Source organism: Ursus maritimus, unplaced genomic scaffold (assembly GCF_017311325.1).
Source record: "Ursus maritimus isolate PB19 unplaced genomic scaffold, ASM1731132v1 scaffold_14, whole genome shotgun sequence".
Classification (NCBI taxonomy): domain Eukaryota; kingdom Metazoa; phylum Chordata; class Mammalia; order Carnivora; family Ursidae; genus Ursus; species Ursus maritimus.
Window position 1 is genome coordinate 3,852,657 of NW_024423786.1, and position 23,842 is coordinate 3,876,498.

Genomic DNA, 23,842 nt, shown 5'->3' on the forward strand with positions numbered 1-23,842 from the left:
GTAAGGAGAAACCAGGAGGGCTCCCAGGAGGAGGTGATGCTTTAGCTGAGACTTGAAGGCTGAGAAAGAGGCAGCCAGGCAAGGATGTGGGGTCAGTGGGGAGAGGAAGGGGATTTCTGACAGGGCCCCGGCAGGAGCAGAAGCGGGAAGGTTGCAGAGGCAGGGTTCAGGCAAGCAAGTGGAAGAGGGGAGGGGAGAATGTGAGATGAGAGTGTCAGGAAACAGCTCCTATCAAGAATGGAGGAGACGCAGATGGGAGCCAAACCACTGTAGGGCCTTGCTGGCCAGGCTGCTGGGCGTGAGCTTTACTCTGAGGCCCCCCGGGAGTCACAGAAGGGCTTAAAGGCGGGGAGTCACATGGCCAGACCGTGCTTTAGAAATCCATGATTTCCAAGAAGAAAACAATGTTTTCAGGGGCAAAAGCCATAAGCAGAAATTTCATAAAAGAGGAGCGGCAGATGGCCGACGAGCAGACGTCAAGATGCCCATCCCTATTAGTGACAAGGGGCGTGGAAATGAAAACGGCCCCGAGATAGCACTTCACTGCATGGGCAAACGTCGACAGTGTTTTCCAGGAGGAGCAGCCGTCAGCAGCAGCTGGCAGGGCTGGTACAAACACTCTGAAACAAGGGTCTGGCATGAGCCGGTGAACTTGAACGTGTGCACGCCCTATGACTCAGCACTCCCTCTCCTGGCCGCTGGCCCTGGACGACTGAAACAGATGTCACAGGAAGACTGGTACAAGGAGAGCTCCAGCGGCACTCTCTGTCATAGGAAAGAAAACCCAGAAAGCAACCTAAACAGCCATAGACAAGACGGTGGCTCGGTGTTGGCCCATGGAGTACTATACAGCCCCAAAAAGAAACGAAGGCCTGCCCCAGGCACTGTCAGCAGGCTCTTACCCGCGTGCCTAGGAACGGTTACAGTCTGTCCGCTGACATCTGGTTCAAAAACAGCCCCAGCTCAGCGATGATTTGGGAACGCATACACTGGGGAGGACTTGCAGCTGGGGAAGGGCGCAGGGGAGGATCTCTAGGTCTGGTAGTCTCTGCCTTTCAGAGTCCCCAGTTCTGGTATTTTCACATAACCGGAATCAGACTCTGGGCTCGTATCGCATTCTCTCCTGCTGGCTTTGCATTTTTGCAATGGGCGTACCCTGCTTGTTTTATTATTAGTCACCAACCGCAGGCGACGACTTTCCTATCGGACCCACGTTGCTTCCACGGTGGCGCTGCGTCTGGCCTCTGGTACCCAGCCTAGTGTGAGTCGATGACGTGTGAGATCCAGGCCTTCTGGGCTCTCATTGGTTGGACTGCCCGGGGGCTCCCTTGGCTGAGAGCCAACCACTGACAAGCTTGATGAAGTCCCCTTGTGACTGTTGGGGATTTTACAGAGAACATGTTTTAAAAATATGTGCTATTATCTGACAGTGACTGAATTGAATGTAGACAAAATCGTTTTTAAGTCCAAGGCTGCAAATTCACCCACCCTATCAGGGCCATTCATAGATTCCTCTTCAGTTTCTGGCAACAGCCCTCGGTTTCCATTTGGAAGTTCATCCTACCCCCTCAGGCTTTTAGGGGAGAGCATAGGCCCTGGGCTGAGCCAATCAGCATAGCCCATTCCTCTGGCTGAGGTGATTGCTTCAGGCCTGGGCACGTGACTTAAGCCCCTCCAATCTGAAAGAACTTTAAGACAAAAGGACTACAGCTTCATTTTGTCTGGACTTTAAAGGTTGTAGGCTAGAGCTCCTGGGAAGTTTGGTCACCAGAAGAGTGCTTTTGGTGGAAAATGGAGGAGGGGGGGCAGGGAGAGCTGAGGGAGAAGGGGAGAGGAACTTGTTCCTGGAGATATTTGAGCACCTGGATCCAGCTATGCTTGAAGTCCATCCCTCTACTCTTTCATGGAATTCGCTATCTCCCTTTTTTGGCTTAAGCCTGTTCGATGGGGCGCCTGGGTGGCACAGCGGTTAAGCGCCTGCCTTCGGCTCAGGGCGTGATCCCGGCGTTCTGGGATCGAGCCCCACATCAGGCTCCTCTGCTATGAGCCTGCTTCTTCCTCTCCCACTCCCCGTGCTTGTGTTCCTTCTCTCGCTGGCTGTCTCTATCTCTGTCAAATAAATAAATAAAATCTTTAAAAAAAAACAAAAAAAGCCTGTTTGAGTCACGTGTACTGTGATTGGCAGCAGAAAGTCCAGACCAGCACCCTCTCCAGCTAATTGGTGGCACCTCCTAAGCCAGAAGCTGGGGTGTCATCCCTGCCCCGCCCTCTCCCGGCTCCCAACATCACACCCTTTCCTGGGCCCCTCCCCAGTTGCAAGGCCTCCCCAAGTTTATACATCCTCAAATTGGTATTGAGTCCGGGCTGTGTTTGAACCTGATGTAAACAGACATACTGTAAAAGTTCCTATCTGCGTTGGTGAGATACCCACGTGAGCACATTGTCTCTCTTCTCCGTATCTCTCCCATCCTACCACTTTCCCATGCTTCCACACCCATCTGAACCCCATCATCTTCCACCTGGACTCTACCAGCCACCTCCAGTGGCTCCGATGGCTCTCAGAATACACACCAAACCCTTCCCGCAGCCCACGGCCTGCCGCATCGTCCCCCACAACCCTTCCTTCAAAGGGCCCCTCAACGTCCACATCACTCCCCCAGGAGCGTGGTCCTTGAGCACTTACTGCGTGCCTGGCCCTGCCAAAGTCCTGCCCGCCTATGAACTCATGTGACTCTCATGAAACCTGACGACTTAGGCACCATCGGCTGTATTTGTAGAGAAGGAAATGAGGCCGAGAGGTTCAAGCATCCCCCAGTCACCGTGCAGCTAGGACGCCCTAGGACCCCGAGCCTCTGTGGGCTAGCCCCTGCCCCGCCCCGCCTCCACGGGGTACTTCTTGCTGTGTGTTGGTGAGGCTGCTGAATTTATATCTGTCTCCTGCCAGAGTGCTGGCTCCCTGAGGGCGAGGGGGAGTCTGCCTTCCTGCCAGACCCTGGTGCCTGACACGGAGTGGGTGCTCAGGGAAGATTTGCTGAGCGAGTAATAGTGGCCAATACTCACTGAGCACTTGCCACGTGGAAGCCACTTCCTAAGCACTTCCCATATATTAGCTCACTTAGCACTCACAATAGCATGCGGCGGTTGGGGGTTATTTTATAGCTAGGAACACCGAGACATAGAGAGGGAACATCCCCAGGTCACACAGCTAGTAAGTGACGGAGCTGGGATTCGAACCCAGGCAGTGTGGCTCCAGAAACTGTGCCTGCAACCACACTATCCCTGCATGGGGCGATAGATGGAGGGACAGACACTGAGAAGATTCCGAGGGGTGGGGGGAGCAGGATAAGCAGAGATCAGGGGTGTGGAGCCAAGACTGGGCCCTTATCCCGAGCATGTCAGGAGGCCAGATGGAGGTTCAGGATTAAGACACACCTCACCGGGGACCTTCTCTCCTTCCTGGGGTCGGAGCCAGCTGGCTGGCGTGCTGCAGAGAGAGTAGGTCCCCCGCCCACTGCCTTATCTGGGCCTCAGTGAGGAGGATGGAAGGAAGAAGAGGCCTGGCAGGTTCCAAGGAGAACCGCATGGGCTGGAAAGGGACCAGAGGGCAGCTCAGTGTAGATGCCCGGGACAGATGGGCTGGCCTGCTCACAGGCTCCTGAGCCCCGTTGGGTCAGCACAAAGCCAAGGAGCTCTGCATGTTCAGCTGAGAAGTGGACAGACCCAGGCGTCAGTGTGTGTTGGCACTTTAATAAGTCACCCCAAATAACTACCTCTACGTTGGGTCACATTACCTGAAGTCTAAAGGTTGGAATGTGGAAGGTGAACCGTCTCTCTGGGCTGTGCAGACCGCCCCCCAGGTCAGGTGCTCAGCCCCGGGCCCAGCCCTGGGAGAGGGACAGGCTGTGTTAGGTAGCAAAGGAGCTGGGGTGGCTCTGCATGGAGAATAGCAGCTTCCATGGGCGGTCTGGGCCCTATCCCCTTGACATTCCTATGGTGTGGAGGGGCCTACGGGTTTCAGATTTGGAGGAGGAAACAAAGAGCCTGCTGGGCTGTGGCTCCAGGTGAAATGCTATGGACTGGGATGCCTAGACATAAGAGCTTGGTACTCCTGGGGGCCACGGGGCTCTCCCTAGCTTCCTGGTGGGAAGGAGAGAGCTTGGATTTGGACCGAAGCTTAGATGTCTCTGAGCCTCCGTCTTCTCGTCTATAAAGTGGGCACAGTGCTTAACCTCCAGCATGATGGAGAGGGATGCAAGAGAGATGGGTGTAGCCGAGCTTCATAAACATGTAACACAGTGGTGACTTTAGTTGCTCTCTTTATCATTGCATGAGTTTAGGTCTGCCAAGGAGTCCAAACTAATTTCCCCAAGACCAGATAGATGTGCAAGGACATTTCTGGGAGAGGGAGCAGGAGAAGGCAGGAGAAACTCAGGCCAATTGCAACTCAGACACTTGCTACCAGAGATGGGGAAGTAAGGAGAGTGGGGACGAAGAATCTCAGAATGCGAACAACTCCTCAGAGCTTCAGGCAGGACGAGGGGGGGCCCTCAGCCCGCCTCCTGCTGGCGGAAGCCTGGGTCTTGCTGGACCGGTCCTGCTGTAGCAGCCTCTGCAGGGGGCAGCTCACTGTGGCCTCTGCAGATAGGCAGTGGTAGACCTGGGGGACGGGCAGCCACCTGTGCTGCCTGAACCAGGAGATCTGAGCGGTGCCTCCCGTGGCAGCCACGATCATCGTTATTCTAAACGTTTCGATACCCGAGGACTGGCTGGGCAGGCCCTGTCAGGTAACCAGAGATTATTTGGAGCCTCAGAGGCCCAGATTTGTTACTGAAGCAGAGAGGTTTTCCCTCCGCACATTCCTAGAAGGGGAGGCTTCCAGGAATTACTGGCGATTTCTGCCCCACGGCAGGCCGTGTGCTGGAGGAGCCAGCCACCAGCTGTGTGGGATGGGGTGGCCAGGGGCGTCGGGGTTAGATGCGAGGGCGACAATGAACAAAAGATGGATGGATGAGTGCCTGAGAAAGAAGCTGTAAGGGAAATATAGGGGAGGTTTACCACGTCCACCTTAGAAGGGGGAAGCCTTTCTAAGCACAAAGAAATGCTGGTAGGTTTTTCTACGTCACATGTCGCAAGATCTGTATGTAAGAAAATACACCACTAAAGTTAAAACAGAGGTGTTGACTGCACGTACTCGGAAGACAAAGGGCCAACACTCCTACTGTATGAAGAACTGTTAAAAATTGTTGAGCTAAAGGGGCGCCGGGGTGGCTCAGTCTGTCGAGTGTCGGACTCTTGGTTTCAGCTCAGGTCACGGTCTCCGGCTCCTTGGCTGGCGCTCAACGCGAGTCTGCTTGAGTTTCTTTCCCCTCCTCCCTCTCCCCGCCCCTCCCCCACTTCCCAAATAAATAAATAAATCTTTAAAAAAAATTGTTGAGCTCAAGATGAGCACTTCGAGAGTGAAAATGAATGAAGAGTGTGTGCAGGAGTTCTCAGAAGAAACCCAAGCAGCTGGTAACCATTTAAAAAGACTTCAACTTCAAATAACAGAATACCCTCTTCTCCTAACACGCTAACTAAACATCCCCAAGACTGAGGCCCGCCGGGGGTGGTGATGACATGAAGTACCAGCCCTCTGACTCGGGACTGGCGCAAGCCCACTTGTACATGTCTCTGGGGGTCCTTGGGCAAGGATATATCAAAAGCATTTAAAACGTACATGCCCTTTGCCCTTGTAACTTCTTGGAGGTGGACTAGCGTCCGAATACGTAGATTCGGGGATGTCTTTCAAATTGGTTTTTATAATAAAGGAAGCTAGGCGTGATCAGTGGGGATCAGGTAAATCGTGGTGGTGAAGACGGTGGAATCCCGTGTTGACAGTGATTGTGTGGGCCCGTTATTGATGCAGAACAATGGCCACAATATGTCACAGTCAAATGGAGCAGAAAAAAGTGTTCATTAGAATTTGATTGTGTGCCTTTGCACAGCCACACGCCCATGCCCATAGCCACACGCCCATGCCCGCGGCCACACGCCCATGCACACGGCCACATGCCCATGCGCACAGTCATTTGCCCGTTTCTACATACGCGTGTCTAGAACAAAAGCGGTTGGAAGAGGTTCTCCTGTGAAGGTACATTTGCTAGTGTTAAATGTTCTATTGTCTATTTCCCCCAACTTCTGTATTAAGATCAGAGTCAGCCTCTCCCATTTGGCCATTTCACAAATGGGAAAACTGAGGCTCAGAGTGGGCAGGAGCCGTACTGGGACCAAGCCTCCCTCTGTCCCTGGGCTGCTTTTGCTGTCCTGGGGGTCCCTTTTGGCCCCTTAGGGTTTCACTGTGTGGCCTCAGGCAACTCCCTTCCCTCTCTGGGCTGCTCCACTAGGAAGGGGGCTCTGAGACCCCACAGCCTACTTTTTCAGCCCACTGGGGGAGATCCCAGCCTCTGAGCTCAGTGCCCCTGGCCCCCTCGCCCTTGTCCCTTGCCAGGAGAGCTGGCTTGAACGGCCAGGCTGAGCCAAGTCTTGTCTAGGGTGACCAGAACTTTTCAGAAGTGCCAGAAATTTCATCACACCAGGCAGAGAGATGGGCGGGGGTGAGTCACGAATGAGCAGAGTGAGCTGGGCCTCGGGAGGTAGGGGCTGACCATTCCCAGATGGGAAGCGTCAGGCTGGGCAGTTTTCCTGAAATCAGCAGACAGCTTGGGAAAGTGTGGAGAAGCCCCAGAGTGGAAGAAAACTTGTAATGGTTTTCCCACCTCTTCTCTCCACACACCCTGTTCCATGTGCTTCATTCAGCCCCTCCAAACGTTCTGCCAAGGGGTCACCTAGTCCCGGCTCACATACCCGAAGGGGAACGGCGGCCTCACTGCAACGTGCCCCACTCCTTCCTCTGCAAGGGCTGGGAGAAGCAGGCAGACTCTGGAGTCAGACTGCTCCGGGCAGGGGCCTGGCTATGCCGCTGAGTCCATTTCTTTGTAAAATGGGGGTAATAATACCCAGCACCTCTAGGACTGTTTCAAGGATTAAATGGATGAATCAATATAAGGTGCTTAGTCACGTGCTTGGCCCACAGTGGATGGTGAACAGATATGACTTTATTTTTCATTCCAATCATTGTCCCCTTTATTTAAGACAAAGCGCCTTTGGAGAGAGTCTGGACATCATAAAATCTGATCCCTGACGGCTAACTAACCCCAGTATCCGATCAAGCCTCGAAAGTGCAGGCGCCAGACTGGGTAGGTAACATCGCCGCGATGAGACAAATGCCACTGGCCAAGAGTCTTGGGTGCAAGTAACAGAACCCCAATTTAAATTGGCTGAAGCCCCAAAGGGAAGGTATTGGCCTTTGTAACTGAAAATTCCAGAGGTGGGTTGCCAGGCCGAGCTATAATCAGGTGCTCAAATGTTGTCATCAGAAGTCTGTCTCTCTCTCTCTCCTCTCCGCCCGCTTTCCCCTGAGCCGGTTTCCTTCCCAGCGGGTTTTCCTAAGAGGTGGCTTCCACGCCATGGGCTCATACCCACAGCTGAGCCGTGCAGCGGGAAGAGCGCCTCTGTCCCCGGCTCCGGCTCCGAGGCAGGCAGCCTGCCTTAAAGAAAGAGGTTCCTCCCTGCAGTTCCTTCCCTGGGTGGATTACTTTAGCATGGCACACCTGGGCCAGGTGACCACCCCGGCCCCCCCAGCCCTCCCCCCAGGAAGGGAGGATCGTCCCAACAAAACACATGGACTCCAAGTGGAGAGAAGAGGCTTGTGTGCAGGATGCTTGGGAGGCTGGTAACTGGTCCAGACGCAGATGGCACAGGTGTTCACGGAGGGCTCCAGACCACGAGCTCCTGTGGCAGACCGGCGCACACAACCTGTCTACGACTTGCTCGCAGAGCATCCAAGCCAGCTGTGGAAGTGGGATGCTAGTCATTAGGTTAGGTATAGGTTAGGCTGCTATAACCCAGAGATCCTAAAAGACTATGGCTTAGCTATTTGAAAGTGTATTTCACTCATTTATGGAACGTAAGAAATAGGAAGATCGGTAGGAGAAGGAAGGGAAGAATGAAGGGGGGTTAAACAGAAGGGGGAATGAACCATGAGAGACTGTAGACTCTGGGAAACAAACTGAGGGCTTCAGAGGGGAGGGGGGTGGGGGATTGGGATAGGCTGGTGATGGGTAGTAAGGAGGGCACGTGTTGCATGGTGCACTGGGTGTTATACACAAATAATGAATCATGGAATGTTGCATCAAAAACTGGGGATGTACTGTATGGTGACTAACATAACATAATAAAAATTAAAAAAAAAAAAAAGAAGTGTATTTCCCTTTCATGGGATGATCCAGGCCAGGTGTGGTGCTTCTCCCATGATGCTCAGGGGCTCCTTCCACCGGAGCACGACTTCCGCCTGAAAGGCAAGGTGGCTGCTCCAGCTCTGAATCCACCCCCGGTCCTCGTTCGGCCAGCAGGAAGGGGAAAGGGAAGGGGAGGCCACGTCACTTCTGCTCCCATTCAATGGTCTCACACTTCCCACCTGGCTGCCAGGGAGGCTGGGTCTGTGTAAAACATCTATGGCTTTGTTTTCTACGTGAAGAGTGGGGTATGACTAGCAGTTTGTGGCCCAGACGCAGCCGTTTTCATGGTGGTTGGAAAGGCAGGGAGGTGGGGAGGTTCTTGGTGTGTAATCAGCTTTTGGCTGGGTTGGAGAGTAAAGACAGGGATGTGTGTGGGTGATGAGGCTGGAGAACCAGGTGGGGTGCGGAACAGACAGGGTTCCAAGAACTGATTGCATACTCCGTTCCCGTCTGTTACCTGCCAGCAGCTGCCCTAGGCTACCCCTCGGGCCCGGAGTGTGTCCACTGAGGATGTGGCCCACTCCTGGGGGAAGGGATGCATGGGAGGAGCCAGCACAAACCCTGGGGCTCTGGGCCACTCGAGTGGGGGAATTCCAAGGACTGGCGTGAAGCTCCAGGTGGGCACATCTCCTTGGTCTCTCTTGGGTCCTCTCCAGAAGGGCACAGCTGGAAGGAGAAAGCCAGAGGGAAATCAACAAAGCAGTAGTTTCCGAACTTGGCAGTACTTTCCAATCAACTGGGGGTGAAAAATATACTGATGTCCCCCCTGCATCCTCTGGAGACTCGGATTTAATCGTTCTGGAGTAGAATTTAGACATTGGTGTTTCAAAAAAAGTCCCTACTTGATTCTAAAGGACCGCCTTGTTTTTTATTTTTTGTGTTTAATTTAAGTAATCTCTACACCCAGTGTGGGGCTTGAACTCGTGACCCCAAGATCAAGAGTCGCCGGTTCCTCCGACTGAGCCAGTCAGGTGCCCCGAGGACTGTCATGTTCCAAAGCTCGGGTCTGGGCACTGCTGCCCTGGGTCGTTGGGCAGCAGGATGGCAGGTAGAGCCGCCCCCGGGTGAGGAGAGCCTCTGTCTGAAAATCACTGCCCATCATCTCTGCATACCTTTTCTGTATTTGTGGAACGCTCCCTTTTGGCAGTCTGGCTGGGCCCAGGACATGCACTTTCCTCACTTCCTTTGTGGCCAGGGACAGATAGCTGCCTCATACTGCCCAGTCATTGTGGCTGCAAAGGGAGCTGAAGGGGAGGCAAGCGTGATGAGTAAGTGGGCCCAGTGCAGGGGAGGGCACGTCACATCAGCCCTCAGAAGCAACAGCAGGAGAAGTTCTGGTGGGGAGTCCCTTGCCCATCATTCGAGGAGTGGGCAGCCCCATGCTGTTTGCACCCAGGTGGGCGGGAAGATTTGGGGCACTGTTGAGGATCCCGTTAGTTTAGGCTGTGAGCAATTAACAGCAACAAACATTTAACTGAGGGCTTATCACATGCCGAACTTTGCTTGAAGCATCGTAACTTCAAAGCAATCCTATGAGGCAGGAATTGTTTTATAGATGAGGCCACTGAGGCTAGGGGGCTGAAGCCACTTGCTGAACGTCACACAGGGGAATGTGGCTTTCAATCAAGGCCATTTGGGGGCACCTGGGTGGCTCAGTTTGTTAAGTGTCTGCCGAAGGCTCAGGTCATGATCTCAGGGTTCTGGGATGGAGCCCCGCCTTGGGCTCCCTGCTGAGCAGGGAGTCTGCTTCTCCCTCCCCCTGCCCTTGCTCTCATTCTCTCTCTCTCTCAAAGAAATAAATAAAATCTTAAAAAAATAAACAAATCAAGGCCATTTGGCTCCAGAGCCACTGCTCCTGGACCCTACTCTATTGCTGTATGGGAGTGTTATTATTATCGTTATTTGCACTTCTCAGATGCCCGGAGAGGTGCGGTGACCTTTCGGAGGCCACTGAGGGAGGACTCAGACTCAGGAAGCCCAGCGAGCCTCTTCCTCCCTGGTCCAGCTGGCCAGGCAGTGCAGGTGTGTTCTGTGCCTGCCAGCCCTGGCGCCTTGGTGCCCGGGGGGGCTGGTGGGATTGTCACTGATGTGAATAACTCCGCTGCCCACTCTGAGCACTGTCTGTGCCTTATCGGCCTGGAACTTCCTCCAGTCGTGTCTCGGCCAGGCCCCGGGCCCCAAATTCCTGGTGGGTGATGTGCGCTCTGTCTGTGATAACAGCCTTGGCAGGACTCCGAGGAGTCAGCTGCCTTGGCCACATCTGCAGCTCAGATAACAGGGGACGGGCGAAGTGTCTCCATTTTATCTTGTGAAAGTTGGCCAGGCCTTGGGTTCCCCCAGGCTGCAAGGTGAGGCCAAATCTTGGCTCGCTGCCTCTCCTCCTGGCTTGGGTCTTGCAGGGGGTGGGGGTGGACGTGGGGGTGGGGCGAGCCTCATCAGGGGGCAGTGAGTTACCTAGGCACAAGGGAGGCAAGGCCCAGTGCCTTCTACGCCCCAGGGCTCCTCCCTTGCTGACAGAAGGAAGGATTCAATCTGTCACTCACTCATCAGACCTTTACGAGTGCTCCCCTCCTGCCAAGCTCTGTTCAAAGTACTTTTGTATTTTGATTCACTTAATCTTCCCAGCAACCCCATGAGGTAGGCCCATTATGTCATTATGCTCATTTTACAGTTGAGGAATTCAAAGCCCAGAGAGGTTAAGTAACTTGCTCAAAGTCGCACAGCTGGTGAGTGGTGGGAGTTCTTAACCACAGGCTCTACTACCTACAGTCATTTATAAATGAAGAAAAAAGGTCAGCTGGTGACAAGGACTCTGAAGAGTAGAGAGGGTAGACAGTGAGAGCGGGGAAGTTGCTACCTGCGCTGGGGTCCTAGGGAGGGCTTCTCTGGGGTGGTGACCTTTCAGCTGTATCTCAATGCAAGGATGAACCAATCATGAAGAATGGGGGATGTGCAAAGGCCCTTGAAGAAAAACAAGCTCCAGTGGAGAATAGGGCCCAGGGAGCCTAGGGTTAGACAGAAAGCTGGGGTAGGCTGGACCTGGGTTCTCAGTCCAGGCTTTGGCCCTCCATCCCCTCCTGGCTCTTCTGTGGTCAGCCCTGTCTTAGTCCCTGGGCACTTCCTGGCTTTACCTCCTCCCGGCTGTGTGACCTTGAGCAAGTGGCTTCCCTTCTCTCTGCCTTTGCTCTTGGCTGTCTTATCCTTGTCCTAGGCTATGGCGAGGCCTCTGGGTGGGGGACGACCTAGGTCCTTGGCTGCTGCCCAGATGTGAGGTGGCCACTGTTAAGCTCCATGTCTCTGGGAAGGGGTGGAAGATGGTTCTGGAGGTCCTGGTCTGGGCTTTGGGTCCCAGAGATGCGGCCTGGACTGAGAAAAGCACACAGACAGCACGGGTGTCACAGGGAAGTACAGAAACTAAGGAAGATAGAATAAGATAGAGAGACAGATGGGCCTCAAAACAGAGATAGAGACACAGAAAGAGGGGAGAGAGGGAGAGACAAAGTGGGGGAAGAGTGAGAGACACCCTGAGACAGAGAGACCAGACCGTCTGAATGAAACACCAAGAGATGCACATAGAGGTGGATTCCAACAGAGAGAGACTGAGAGACAGACAGACAGACAGACAAAGATGGCATGACCAAGAGAGGACAAGACAGAACGTTGTGAATATTCTAAATGCCACTGAATTGGACACTTTAAAATGGTTAAAATGGTGAATTTTATGCCATTGTGACTTTTACCACAATAAAAAGAGAAACAGAGAGACAGAAGATGGCAAAGAGAGACAGACAGAGACGGAAGGACAGAATTCCTGGTCTGTGACTTTCTCAGGGGCAGACTGGCCTTTGGGATGCTAAGATAGTGGTGGGGAGGGGACTGGGGGCTTGGGGTCCCTGTGCCAGAGTCTGAGCCTGCAGGGCCCCCGGATTTAGGGCCAGACCCCCTTTCCCTGGGCTGCTCTGTGCTAAAGGTTTGCCCTGGTCTGGCAGTGCCAGAGTTCGCTTGTGTGTTTCGGGGATGGGCCTTTGAGCCCTTGGCCAAGACCTGGGAGGTAGCCCCTTGCCAGCTGCCTGCTCCCTGAAGGGCCTCTTACCAGTCATTGGCTCCTAGTCAGACTGTGGGATGCCCTACTCTGCCTCGACTGTGGAGATGAGAGGCGCAGTAATGAACGTTTTAGCAGTGTGTTCACCACCTGTGGGGGCCTGTGCTGTGGGTATGGTTTCTCCTGGGCTCCCCATCATCGGTTGGGGTTAACCCATTCAAGAGATGAGGAGGCTGGACTCACAGAGGTCAAGGGTCTTGGCTGAGGTCGTACAGGGGTCAGAGGCAGCTAGCTGTATGCACGGAGGAAAAGGACAAACTTAGATTGCCCCAAAGCCGAGGGGCTAGGAACCATCTGCCCAAAGGACCTGTAGTAGTGGGGCGCCGGAAGGTCAGGTGGGGTGTGGGAGCCCCCAGGGAAGGAAGCGAGGGGGATGGAGAGGCCTGCCTTCTCATCCTGTCACACCGCCTGTCCCTTGGCAGTGTTTTACGCAGACCCCTCAGGCCCTCCCAGGTGCCCAGGGTTGTTGAGCCCATCTTCCAGGTGGGGCCACTGAGGCCCAGTCTGGCCGAGGTGGCGGGGCCACAGGCCCTCAGGCTGAAGGCAGCAGCGCGGGATCTGGAACTGAGTTTAGACTGGGCGGGGCACGAGGGGTGCTGGGCGGGTGGGGTGCTCGGGGCTCAGCAGCGGACGCGCTGGGCGGCCGTCTCTGGGCGTCGGTTCGCACAGCTCGGCTTGCAGCGAGAGGCGCGGGCTCGGCCCCCTCCCCGGCCCGCGGCGAGACCCCGCCCCGGAGGCGGAGGCAGGGGAGGGGGCCCGGGACGGCCTGGGGCCGCCCCTCCGCGCCTCCGCCCCGCCCCGCGCCGCGCACAGCCGGGGCTTGGGGCTCGCGGCTCTCTACGCGCGACGGCCCGGCGGACTGACGGACAGGCGGCCGGACGTGCGGAGCGCCCCGCGGTGAGTGCGCGCCGACCCCCTTCCCGCGCGGGGTGCCCATCTCCCCTCCCGCGTCGCGCCCCCGCCGGGCGGCCGTCGCCGAGCTCGGCCTGGGGGCCCCTCGGACGCCCCGACGGTTCGGCGGCCCCGCGGATGCGCGCCCCGAGCCGCGGGGTGCCCACACCCGCGCCCCGCCGCGGGCTAGCCCTCCCGGCCCCGGTCCCGTTGGACGGATGCGGGCACTGAGGCCGGCGACGGGGAACTGGGGGCCTCGGGGTCCGCAGCAGGCAGGTCCCCCCCACCCGCCGGGTCGAGCGCCCCCCAACTCCTGTGCTGCCTCCCCCTCCCTCCGCTGCATCCAACCGGTACCGCCGCCCCAGCCTTGCTCCACTCCTTCCCTACGCCCTCCTCCCCCTCTCTGGCTGCCCCTCAGCTCCCTCCGTCGGGCACCACCCCCACCTCGGGCACCACCGCCACCGTGAAGCTCACATCCTCAGTTCCCCCCTCCCGTCACACTGCCACACACACGCTCACACCAGTAGCCAGAAGTTCCTGCACCCTCTGCCTGGGCGCACCCGCCATCCCGTCACCCCATCCCCCCATCCCCCCAGTTGCAAAGTCCCATGCTCAGAGCCGGCCCCCCCTCCCCACCATCTCTCACACACATGCGTGGACTTCCCACACTCGTCTCCCACACACGTCCCTTGTGCACACACGTGCCTCACACACGGGCGTGTCCCAGATAGGCACGCCTCTCTCTCAAACAGTTGTGTCTGTGTTACACGCATGCATGTCTGCCACACGTGTGTCTATCTCACATGCATGTCTATCTCACATGCGTCACACACGTGTCTCTTGCACAGCTGGAGTAACGGTGCCCCACACACTGACTCTTGCGCACAGAGTCCCATAACGCCAACCTCCCAGTCCCATGCGCCCCTGACACCCCACCTCTGTGGATACAGCCCTCCCTGCTATCCGGAGTTTGCTGGGAGCCAGAGGAGGGCTGGGGGAAGTCTTTTGGCTGGGGCTCCTTTACCGTTGGACTGGGAGGCTGTGGGAGCACCAGGAGGGGCCTCCCCACCCCTCATCACCCCCTGCACCCCTCCCTTCCCCCACCCGACTCTCCTAAGCAGCCGTGCCCTTTCTCTGCATGAGGACCAGCACGGTTACAAGGTGACTGCACTTGGTGTGAGCCAGCAGGTGTCACTATGACGGGCCAGAAAAAGAAAAAAAGATTTGGGAGCTGGTCATCACTCAGAGCCCCTTGAAGAAGGGGACTGGTTTAGGCCCCTCCCAGAGCAAGGCTCCAAGAGGGGGCCTGGCTAGTGTTTGCAGCTGAATGACTGGGGCTCCTCGCCTCACCTTCCTCACCTGCAAATGAGGGCGAAGACCCCCACCAGGAGCGGCGGGGGGGGGGGGGGACCTGTAATTGTTACTCCCTCAACTTCCACCCTCCCCTCCTGCATCCAGAACTGTGAGATGGGGGAAGTGGGCAGGGGATGGGTGAAATCAAAGAATGTTACTCTGGCTGTGCAAACCTGCCAGCCCCGGCTTTCACTGGCGCTGTGTGTTTTGCTTGGCTCTTACCATGTTGTTATTATTTTTAAATATTTAATTAGCTGCCAGCATTTGCAAATTGGCAGGTTTCACATAAAAGTCCGGATTTCCATCTTTCCCTGAAAAATCACAAGATCTGGCAGCTCAGGGTCCTCATCCCCCCTGTGGTGTCCACTGGCTAGTGTGCCTGCTTGCTGCCCCTGGGGGATGGGACAGGAGCACCATTTGGCCATAGTCCCGAGCAGGGACTCAGCTCCTACTTGGCCCACAGAGGCCTCTGTGTTGGCTGTGCTGTATAAACTGGGCTGTTTTTGCTGCATTGCGCACCCCGAAGGGGCCTGGGCTAGTCCCCTCACCCATGACTGAGAAAGCCTTACGTGAGCCTCGTACCTCTTCTGAGCGCTGAGGGGCACACCAGGGGCCTGGGCCACAAGGCATCTTTGTGATGGTGGCAGGCGCTTTCTGCTGAACTGTGGGGGACAGGGGCCTGGGAGCCCCATGAGAGGAAGGCAATGACCTCAGAGCCAGGCCTTGACCATCACCTTTCTTCCCAGATCCTGTCAGTGATTCTGCAAGGTTACATTCTTACCTATTTGACAGATAGGGAGACTGAGGCTCAGAAAGAGTTTTCTAGCAAGGAAATAGAAGAGCTGAAATTTCAACCCCAATTTTTCTGACCCTAGAGCCAAGCTCTTTGCCCCCCTCTCAATGAATCCACGAGAGGAGGGACTTGGTCTTGTCAGCCCTGGGCAAATTCCCTGAGCCAGGTCCATGCCTGACGCACAGTGGGTGCTTAATAAATGCTTGTAGAATGACCAGAGAAGCAAGCTGCATTCTCTGTGGGGGTCAGGGTAGAGTTAAATTCAGGACCTAAGGTGAAGAAGACTATACGCAGCCTAAATGACCACCCAGTTTCCTTTTTTTTTTTTAAGATTTTATTTTTAAGTATATTTATATATTTATTTATTTATTTTTTAAAGATTTTATTTATTCATTCGACAGAGATAGAGACAGCCAGCAAGAGAGGGAACACAAGCAGGGGGAGTGGGAGAGGAAGAAGCAGGCTCATAGCGGAAGAGCCTGATGTGGGGCTCGATCCCATAACGCCGGGATCATGCCCTGAGCCGAAGGCAGACGCTTAACCGCTGTGCCACCCAGGCGCCCCTATTTTTAAGTAATCTCTACACTCAACATGGGGCTCGAACTCACAGCCCTGAGATCAGAAGTCACACGCTCTACCAGCTGAGCCAGCCATTACAAGGTGCCCCCTAGGTTCCTTTTCATCAGCCTGAAAGCTCAGCACAGTTTTCTGCTCTGGTCTTAACACTCATATTCACTGTGACCCTGTGACCACCAGGCTAAAGACCGCTGAGTCTTGAGTCTGTCTGGCCTCAGGAGCATGACAGTGCGGCCTTTTGGACGCCAGGTTTCATGTTGGCCTTGCATTTGGGGGCTCTGGGTGTGAGCATTTTCCATAAGCCCCTGGTCAGCCTTGGTGGACGAGATGCCTTACAAGGAGGGACTCGGGGAGAACAGGCTCCCAGCTCCAAGCTCCCGTTCTGTTGGGTGGTCTCTCCATGGGTGGCATGGGGTGGGGCAGTTGCTGCGTCACTTTAAGTCCCAGCTTCCGTGACTCTCTGCTCTCTTGTGAGCACACGTATGTGGCTGATGGAAGTGAAGTGCCCCTTGTGATGTGCAGCCTCCCGGAAGTTTGTTGACTGACTGAATGAGGACCAGCCCTTCCAGAGTGACTGGGGGTGGTGGGCAGTCCTGACCTCTTCCTCGTACTTCCTGGGGGTTTTCTTTTCCACGGGAGAGGAAGATGGGCTGTGTAAGATGGTGCGGAGGGCCTGTCCCTCCCTTCTCCGGGCCTCAGGCTTCCCTTCTGTAAAGTGGATACAGTGTGCTTGAGCTTTCCAGTGCTCGTGGTCCTGAAGTGGGGAGGGGATATGGAATCCCGGGGGCTGCTGTCCGGGAGGCAGTGGGGATAGCCCGGTTCCCAGGCTTCCTGAGCTCTGAGGGGCCTCTCCCAGCCGAAGGCCTTGGGATGCGGTTCTGGCTCGCCGCACGATTCCGGGTGCTGTGCTCCCACAGTCCATGAGCTCTGTGAGGGCCGGCAGGAATAATTCTATCAGGCGGGGGCTGCTCGGGAGCTTGGCCGTCCTGGGCTGAGTGTGGGAGTCACATCCTAGGTGAGGCACTATCCAGGTAGGGACTCAGGGTGGGCAACGCAGACACTGTCTTTGCTGCCATGCAGTCTATGTTCTAGTTAGAGGGGTGAGGTGGGGTGATTCAGGTGACAAAGAAATGAATTACGTTGATTTCAGAGGCTATAAAGGAGTTTAAGTCAGCAGGACAACCCAATCCAGGGGGGCAGGGAGGGTCCTTTGAGGAGGGGATTTCTGAGCTGAGACCAGAGTAGTGAGGGAGAATGCCAAACAGGGGGCACAGCTAGTGCAAAGGGCCTGTGGTGGGACCCTGTTTGGTGTACGTGAGGGATGGAAAAGGAGGAGGCTGGAGTGAGTCAGGGAGGGGAGAGAGGGTGCCGAGGATGTGAAGGAGGGGCAGCACAGGGATTTTGAAAGCCATCGAAAGGTTTTGATGGAAGGAGCAAGGAGATCGGATTTCTGTTTTAAGACACCCTCTTGAGTAAGATCAGGAGCCTGGTGCCAGGCCCCATGCCGGGGTGCCGTTCTCACCCTTGAGAAGCTACAGGCAGAGGAGGGAGGCAGGTCTGTGGGCAGACGTTTGAGTCCCAGCGTGACAGACGCTGGCACGGCCTCACCGTGGAAGATTATGCAGCTGTAAAAAGCGAGGGCGCTCTCTGTGGCAAGGTCTTTCAAGCTCTGTTAAGAGAAGAAAACAAGGTGCCGAATGGCTTGGAAACCACGCCACCTCTTGTGTCCGATAAGAACTCCAACTTCCCATGGGCTTGTGTGAGCATAAACAAGGCCTGCGAGGAAGCATGAGGAACAAGGGTCAGTGGTTGCCTGTGGTCACCTGGGGAGGGTTGGGGTGGGCAGGCAGGTGACAAGGGCGCAAGGGTGAGGCGACATGTCCCACTCTGTGCCTTTTTTGTATTTGCTGCTTTTTGAACCATGTGACCACATTGCCTGCTCAAAACATTAAATTAAAAAGCAGTTGGGCAGTTGGTGGGTGACTCTTCATTTGTGAGTTTTAAGTGGAAGTGTTTAAGGATGGTTTTTAAATTCCTGGCTTCGCTGACCTTGTTGTGGAGAGGACTGACTTCTTCCTGGCATGGTACACGAAACTTTCCACTGTGATTAAATTAGATGGTAACAAAGTCACTTTTTGCAAAGTTTGGCAAATGGACAAAAGAAAAAACCCACCCTTTCTCTCTCTCCCGGTTTCTTACCCCCCTTTCCTGTGGGTGTGTTTCCTTCTGGTGATTTGACTGCTGGCTCTTCCTGGCGTGGGCACCAGGGCACCAGCCTTTAGGATTCTGTCCTGAGACTGTTTCCCTAGTCAGCCCTGCCAGCTGGTTGGGAGACTAGCTGCAGGGCCGGAGCCAGGGGCCGCCGGGGGCAGGAAATCCCTGCTTTGGCACCCTGCAAGTTTCCGATTCCCAGCTCTGCCGCTCGCAGGCTGTGCTCCCATCAGGCCAGTGACTCTCTCTGAGCCTCAGTTTCTTCATCTGTAAAATGGTTGTCCTATCTCTGTTAGGGTTAACGGAAGGAGGAAATGAGATCGCTCGTTCCTTCATTCATCAAATATTTATTGAGCACCTACTTGGTCCTGGACACCTTTCTGAGTGCTGGGCATAAGAGAGTGACCAGGACAACATCCTCCGCCCCCACAGAGCCCGCTTTCTGGCGGGAAACACAGACAGGAGAAGTAAGGGTGCTTACTGGGATGTCCTGTGCTGGCTGTGGGTGCAATGAAGAGATGGCAGAGCTGGTCCGGGACTGGGACTTGGGTGGGGATGTTTTAGGTTGAGTATCAGAGGTATCAGTGGAATAGACACTTGGGTGGAGTAGGGCTGTTCAGGCAGAGGTGCTAATGGCCAGGAGCAGCTGGAAATCAGGACCCGCCCATGTGCAAGGAGGGCTATTGGAGGGTGGGCCACATCTGGGAGCCGCAGGAGGGCTTAGCTTTTTATTCTGGGTGTGATACAGATTCAGTTCAGGGAGGGACCTGCTCTGATTGAGATTTTAAAGTCCCCCCACCCCTGAGCTGCTGGGGGAGAGCCGCTGGGGCCTGGAACTGGGCCTTATGAAGCAGTGGGGAGTAGTGGAGTTGTGAACTTTCTCTGGGAGGGTTAGGAACCATGGCTGAGCATTGCTGGGAACAGCCTGGGAGAGAGGCTTGTGGAGTCAGGGTTCCCAGGCAGTGGCTCCCTGGACATCCATGCCAGGGATGTGTGCCCAAGATTTTGGGGTGCTCATAGTAGCCTCTGGTGTGGGATGGCCTCTTGCCCCTCCCATGCCAACTCGAGGGCCCCAGGGATGCACACGGGCAGTTCTGACATGTTCGGTCAGGGCTGAGCACAGAGGTCAGAGGAGCACAGAGGTCATGGCAGCCAGGGAAGCATCTAGCTGAGTCTGGTGGTGGTCAGGGAGGGCTTCCTAGAGGAGGTGATACAGGCAATGTGATATGAAGGCAAAAAGGTGAAGACACAAGAACAGGAGAAAACCCAGTTTCTCTTGGAGAGGTGGGTTGGAGGAGAGGTGGGGAGTAAGGGTGTGCTGGTGGACTGAACCCTGACAATGGAGCACCTCAAATCCTCGTCCGTGAACTGGAGATGGGCAGTCTCGGGGCATTTCTTAGAAGAGGATGGACATGGCCAGGGGGTTAGGGGTCCCTCTCGCAGTCCAGGCATGAGGGTGGGACTGGAGGGGGTGAGATGATAGGTGGGAGGCTTGTGAGAGTGACAGGACAGGGAAACTGAGGCTCAGAGCGGGGCATGCCTGCGGTGGTCACACGGGCAAGCCCGGAGGAAGAACTGGAGCAGGAGCCCGGTCTGTCCACCTCCAGGTCCTGCTCCGGATGGGCTGCCCCTTGATTCCGGGCACCACTGGCACGCACGCACGCACTGCTAACTCACCCCCTCCGGTCTGGTCCTTTCCCGGGGCCCCTCTCAGGTCAAGCCCTGCGTCATTTTGCACCATTGTCCTCACGGGTATTGGAATTTGGAAACATTGCAAAAATGCCTCTGTCTTCTCATATATGGAGATTGTTGCAAAGAAAGTGCTGGTTTGGGGGAAGGTTATTTCCTTCCTCGAGGGTGGGGAGCCTAGCTTTTCTGGTGGGGGGATGCTGTATTGTAGGCCAGAGTGACCCCGCCCAGGTCACAGTGCCGGTGAGGAAGCCGTGCTGCCTGCCCGCCCCGGGCTGGGAGACTTGGCCTGGCCGAGAGGGTGGGGGGCAGCGAGCACCCACATTCCAGGGGAGTGGGATGGCTGCCTCTGGCCATTGGAGGCCTTTTTGGCTGCAGGCAGGGCTTCACTCTTTCAGTTTCCTCATTGCAAACCGGGGACAGCCCTCCCAGCTCTGCTACTGTTCGATGGCCAGGAACGGCCTGAAATGTGGGAAGAGGGCCTGGCCTGTGGAGTGCCAGTAGGGTGAGGACTCAGCCAGCCAGGGAAGCATGGAGGGCGCTGGCACGCCTGCCCGGCCCGAGTTCTGTGAGCCTGGATAACGAGGGCTTGGTGTCCCAGCCTCAGCTTCTCCATCTGTAAAGTGGGCCTGATGGTAGGGGCCTGCTTGGTAGGGTTGGTATGCAGACTGCAGGGGAGCCCCAAGTGCAGCTTTTGGCAGTGACACGGTGCTTCCCTAACATACACTAGCGGGGTTCCTTGAGCATCGAGACCCCACTCTCCTGTCCTCCTCTGTTCTCTCTTCTCATCATTGAGATGCCATCGTCTGTGGAGGGGTCAGCCCTTGGCCTTGTGGTCAGGATGCACCAGTTTTTTTTTTTTTTTTTAAAGATTATTTATTTATTTATTTGAGAGAGAGAGAGAGAGAACACAAGCAGGGGGAGTGGCAGGCAGAGGGAGAAGCAGGCTCCCTGCTGAGCAGGGAGCCCCATGTGAGACTCGATCTCAGGACCCCAGGACCACGACCCGAGCCGAAGGCAGACGCTTACCCGACTGAGCCACCCACGTGTCCCCAGGACAGACCGGTTCTTGATAAGCCTTCCAGAGTTCTTCTTTCCTCAGCCTGGGTCTCCCATCCTGGCCCTGAGTTCCCAGCTGTGTCTTTGGTCACTAAGCAAGCATTAGGTGATCCAGAAAATTCTGTTCTTCTCAATGACTCCTCACAACGAAAGCACAACACTAAAAACATTTTGGTAGAGGACTCTTAGGACCCCAGAGAACACCTCCCCAGCCCCCAGCAAGTCTGCGGCCTGTTGTCGGAGCCGGAGGGAGCCAGGGAGGGATTCTGAGTGGAAGAGTGCAGCCTGCTGGAGCACGAGTGGGGTGGACAGGATGGGCAGGACCTCTGCGGATCAGGGCCAGCTCAGGGGATCGGGGCACAGGAGGTCTTGACACATGCCAACCCCTCAGAGGGCGAGGGGGTGGCGTGTACCCTCCTCGATCCCCAGCACTCACAGGCACGTGTGTGCACACGCAGGTACACACACACTCAAGGCCGCAGCTCTTCCCTGAGATTTCCGCGTCAGCCTCCTGGTCCTCGGGAGCTGGGAGATGAGCCGTCCTCGTGGTGATTTGGTGCCGGCTGAGCGTCTCAGTGTTCTTTATCTCTTCCCCTGGCACGTCCTCAGAGCAGAATAATTCCAGTGTTGTCTGACCATGGGCACCTCAGGGTCTCTGGCTGCTGGTCCCTGATTACAGGGCTGATGAAGGCAGGCCCCATAAGGGGCCTTGTGTCCTTTCTTGGGGAAAAAGCCAGTGGGTGTCGGCTTCCTCTTCTGATAAAGTAATGATTAGCAGAACGCCATCACATTTCCCACCGGACCTCTTGACCTCGCGTGCCTTTATGTCACACACAGTGTATTTTAAAAAGTCCCTTCCGTTTTACTTCTACTTATTTAAAAGGAGACCTTCTGTCACAGCTGTAGACACAAATCAGACTTTCCCTAAATCAGCAATACCCATGAAAATAAAGATTAACAACAACCAAGCGGGGCTTTGAACCCTCGCGGTTTCTGTTCCCTGGCTCAGCCTTGGGCCGCGGGACCTGCCCTCTCTCTGCTACAAAGGTTGGCGAGTGGCAGAGAGGTGTGCAAGGCACACCAGGGTTCCACAGAGAGTTCTCTGTGATCCTGAGTGGTGGGAAGAGACTAGGAGGGGGATAATTACTCTCCACGGGCGTCGCTTTTGTCTTGTCCCTGAGATCCATCTGAGCTCACCCTGCACGGTCCTCTCTAGCCCCACTTGGGCAGACCCTCTGGCTGGTCATCCCACACCTCCCATCTTCTTGGGAACCCCCTTCCCACCTTTCTGGGCCCTCATTGGCATGTTTCCTGCTGGGCAGGACTGTAACAGGAGGCTGCAGCCCTTCCAGCAGGGATGTCTTCTCTGAGGCCAAGTCCTTGGTTCTCAGGCCGGGCGTTGGGGGCAATTCTCTGAGGCATCCAGTGGCCTGGGGTCCGTGGCAGGGGGTTGTGGGCCGGGGGCTTAGGGCCAGGGCTCCCACGCTGAGGAAAGAGGTTGACGGTACCTGGTGAGGTGAAGCTGGCCCAGTCTCCGGATGACACGGGGAATCTAGGCCTGGCTAGATGGGAAAGTGCCTTGTAAGCTATGAAGTACGGTGAGCAGAGGTCATTAATGATACGTCTCATGGGCAATACCAGTCATACTCACAATAATGGCCGGTCGGGCCCTTAAGTAGCCACACGCCCCCACGCGAGGAAGAGTTTGCCCTAGCGCTCCTACTCCCATCACCCCTTGTTTTCTTGAACTGAATGGCTGACCTTCCACCCTGAAGAGTGAGAGAGACTCGTGTAATGGAGTGCTGGCCACGGAAAGGATGTGGTGACGTCAGTTGCCTGTCCCTGAAATGCCCCGCTGTGACCCCAAGGCAGGACATGCCTGGACCAGGTACGCCCCCTGGAATGGCTGTGGCTTCCTGTGCGTGGGGTGGGAGCAGTGACCCCTTCCTTGGCTCCAGACCTCAGGGGTCTCACAGGGATGGTAGGGCCTCAGCATAGGGCACGGTAGCCCACCCACCCGGGCTCTGTCCTGCACGATGATTTCCCCTGCGCCGGGGTGCAGATGGGGCCTGTCCACTGTGGGTGGGCGGTTTCTCCTTCATGTGGGCTTCACTTGAGGCCACTCAGGAGAAGCAGGGGGCTTCACTGCATCGTCGGGGAGACTAGGCCCCATTGGCCCCAGAGAAAGCTACAGTGAGGGTCTCTGCTGCCGCCAAGCTGCCTCACACCCCATCTTTATTTTGTCTCTGCTTTTCTCTGTGAGCTCTGCGATTTTCTCAAAATGACTTCAGTGTGCCTGCCCTAAGCTTGGAGGCCTCCTGGCTCACAGTTTGTCCCCGCAGAGACGGTCCGTATGTTCTTTTAGGTCCAGTTCAGAATCCTGGGGAAGTGCTCTGATTGGCCCAGCCTGGGTGAAATGTCCCAGTCCAATGGGCTGTGGTGGGGGCGGGGTTGTGATAGTGACTGGGGCTCTGGAGGCTGTCTCCAGCCGGTCCCTGAGAATGGGCCCTGCGTGAAGCAGACTGGCAGGCGGTGCCTGCCCCAGAGACAGTCTACAAACTCCAGACACCAACGTTCTTGGAGTCAAGTCAGCCACAGACACGACGTGGCTGCTACTCTCACTTTCATCACAAGCGTCAGGATTATTATTTTGATCACAGGTGAGAGAAAGTGTAACTTCAGCAAAAAAGGCATGGAACGAAAAAGTACAGGGTGCAGTTTCAGGCTTGGCTGTATCCAGGGGCTCTAGAGATGCCCCTGGGACTGTTCTTCTCAGGCAGGTGGTCAGGTGGCCCGGCAGATCTGGGCTCACTCTTTTGAGCTCAGAAGCTT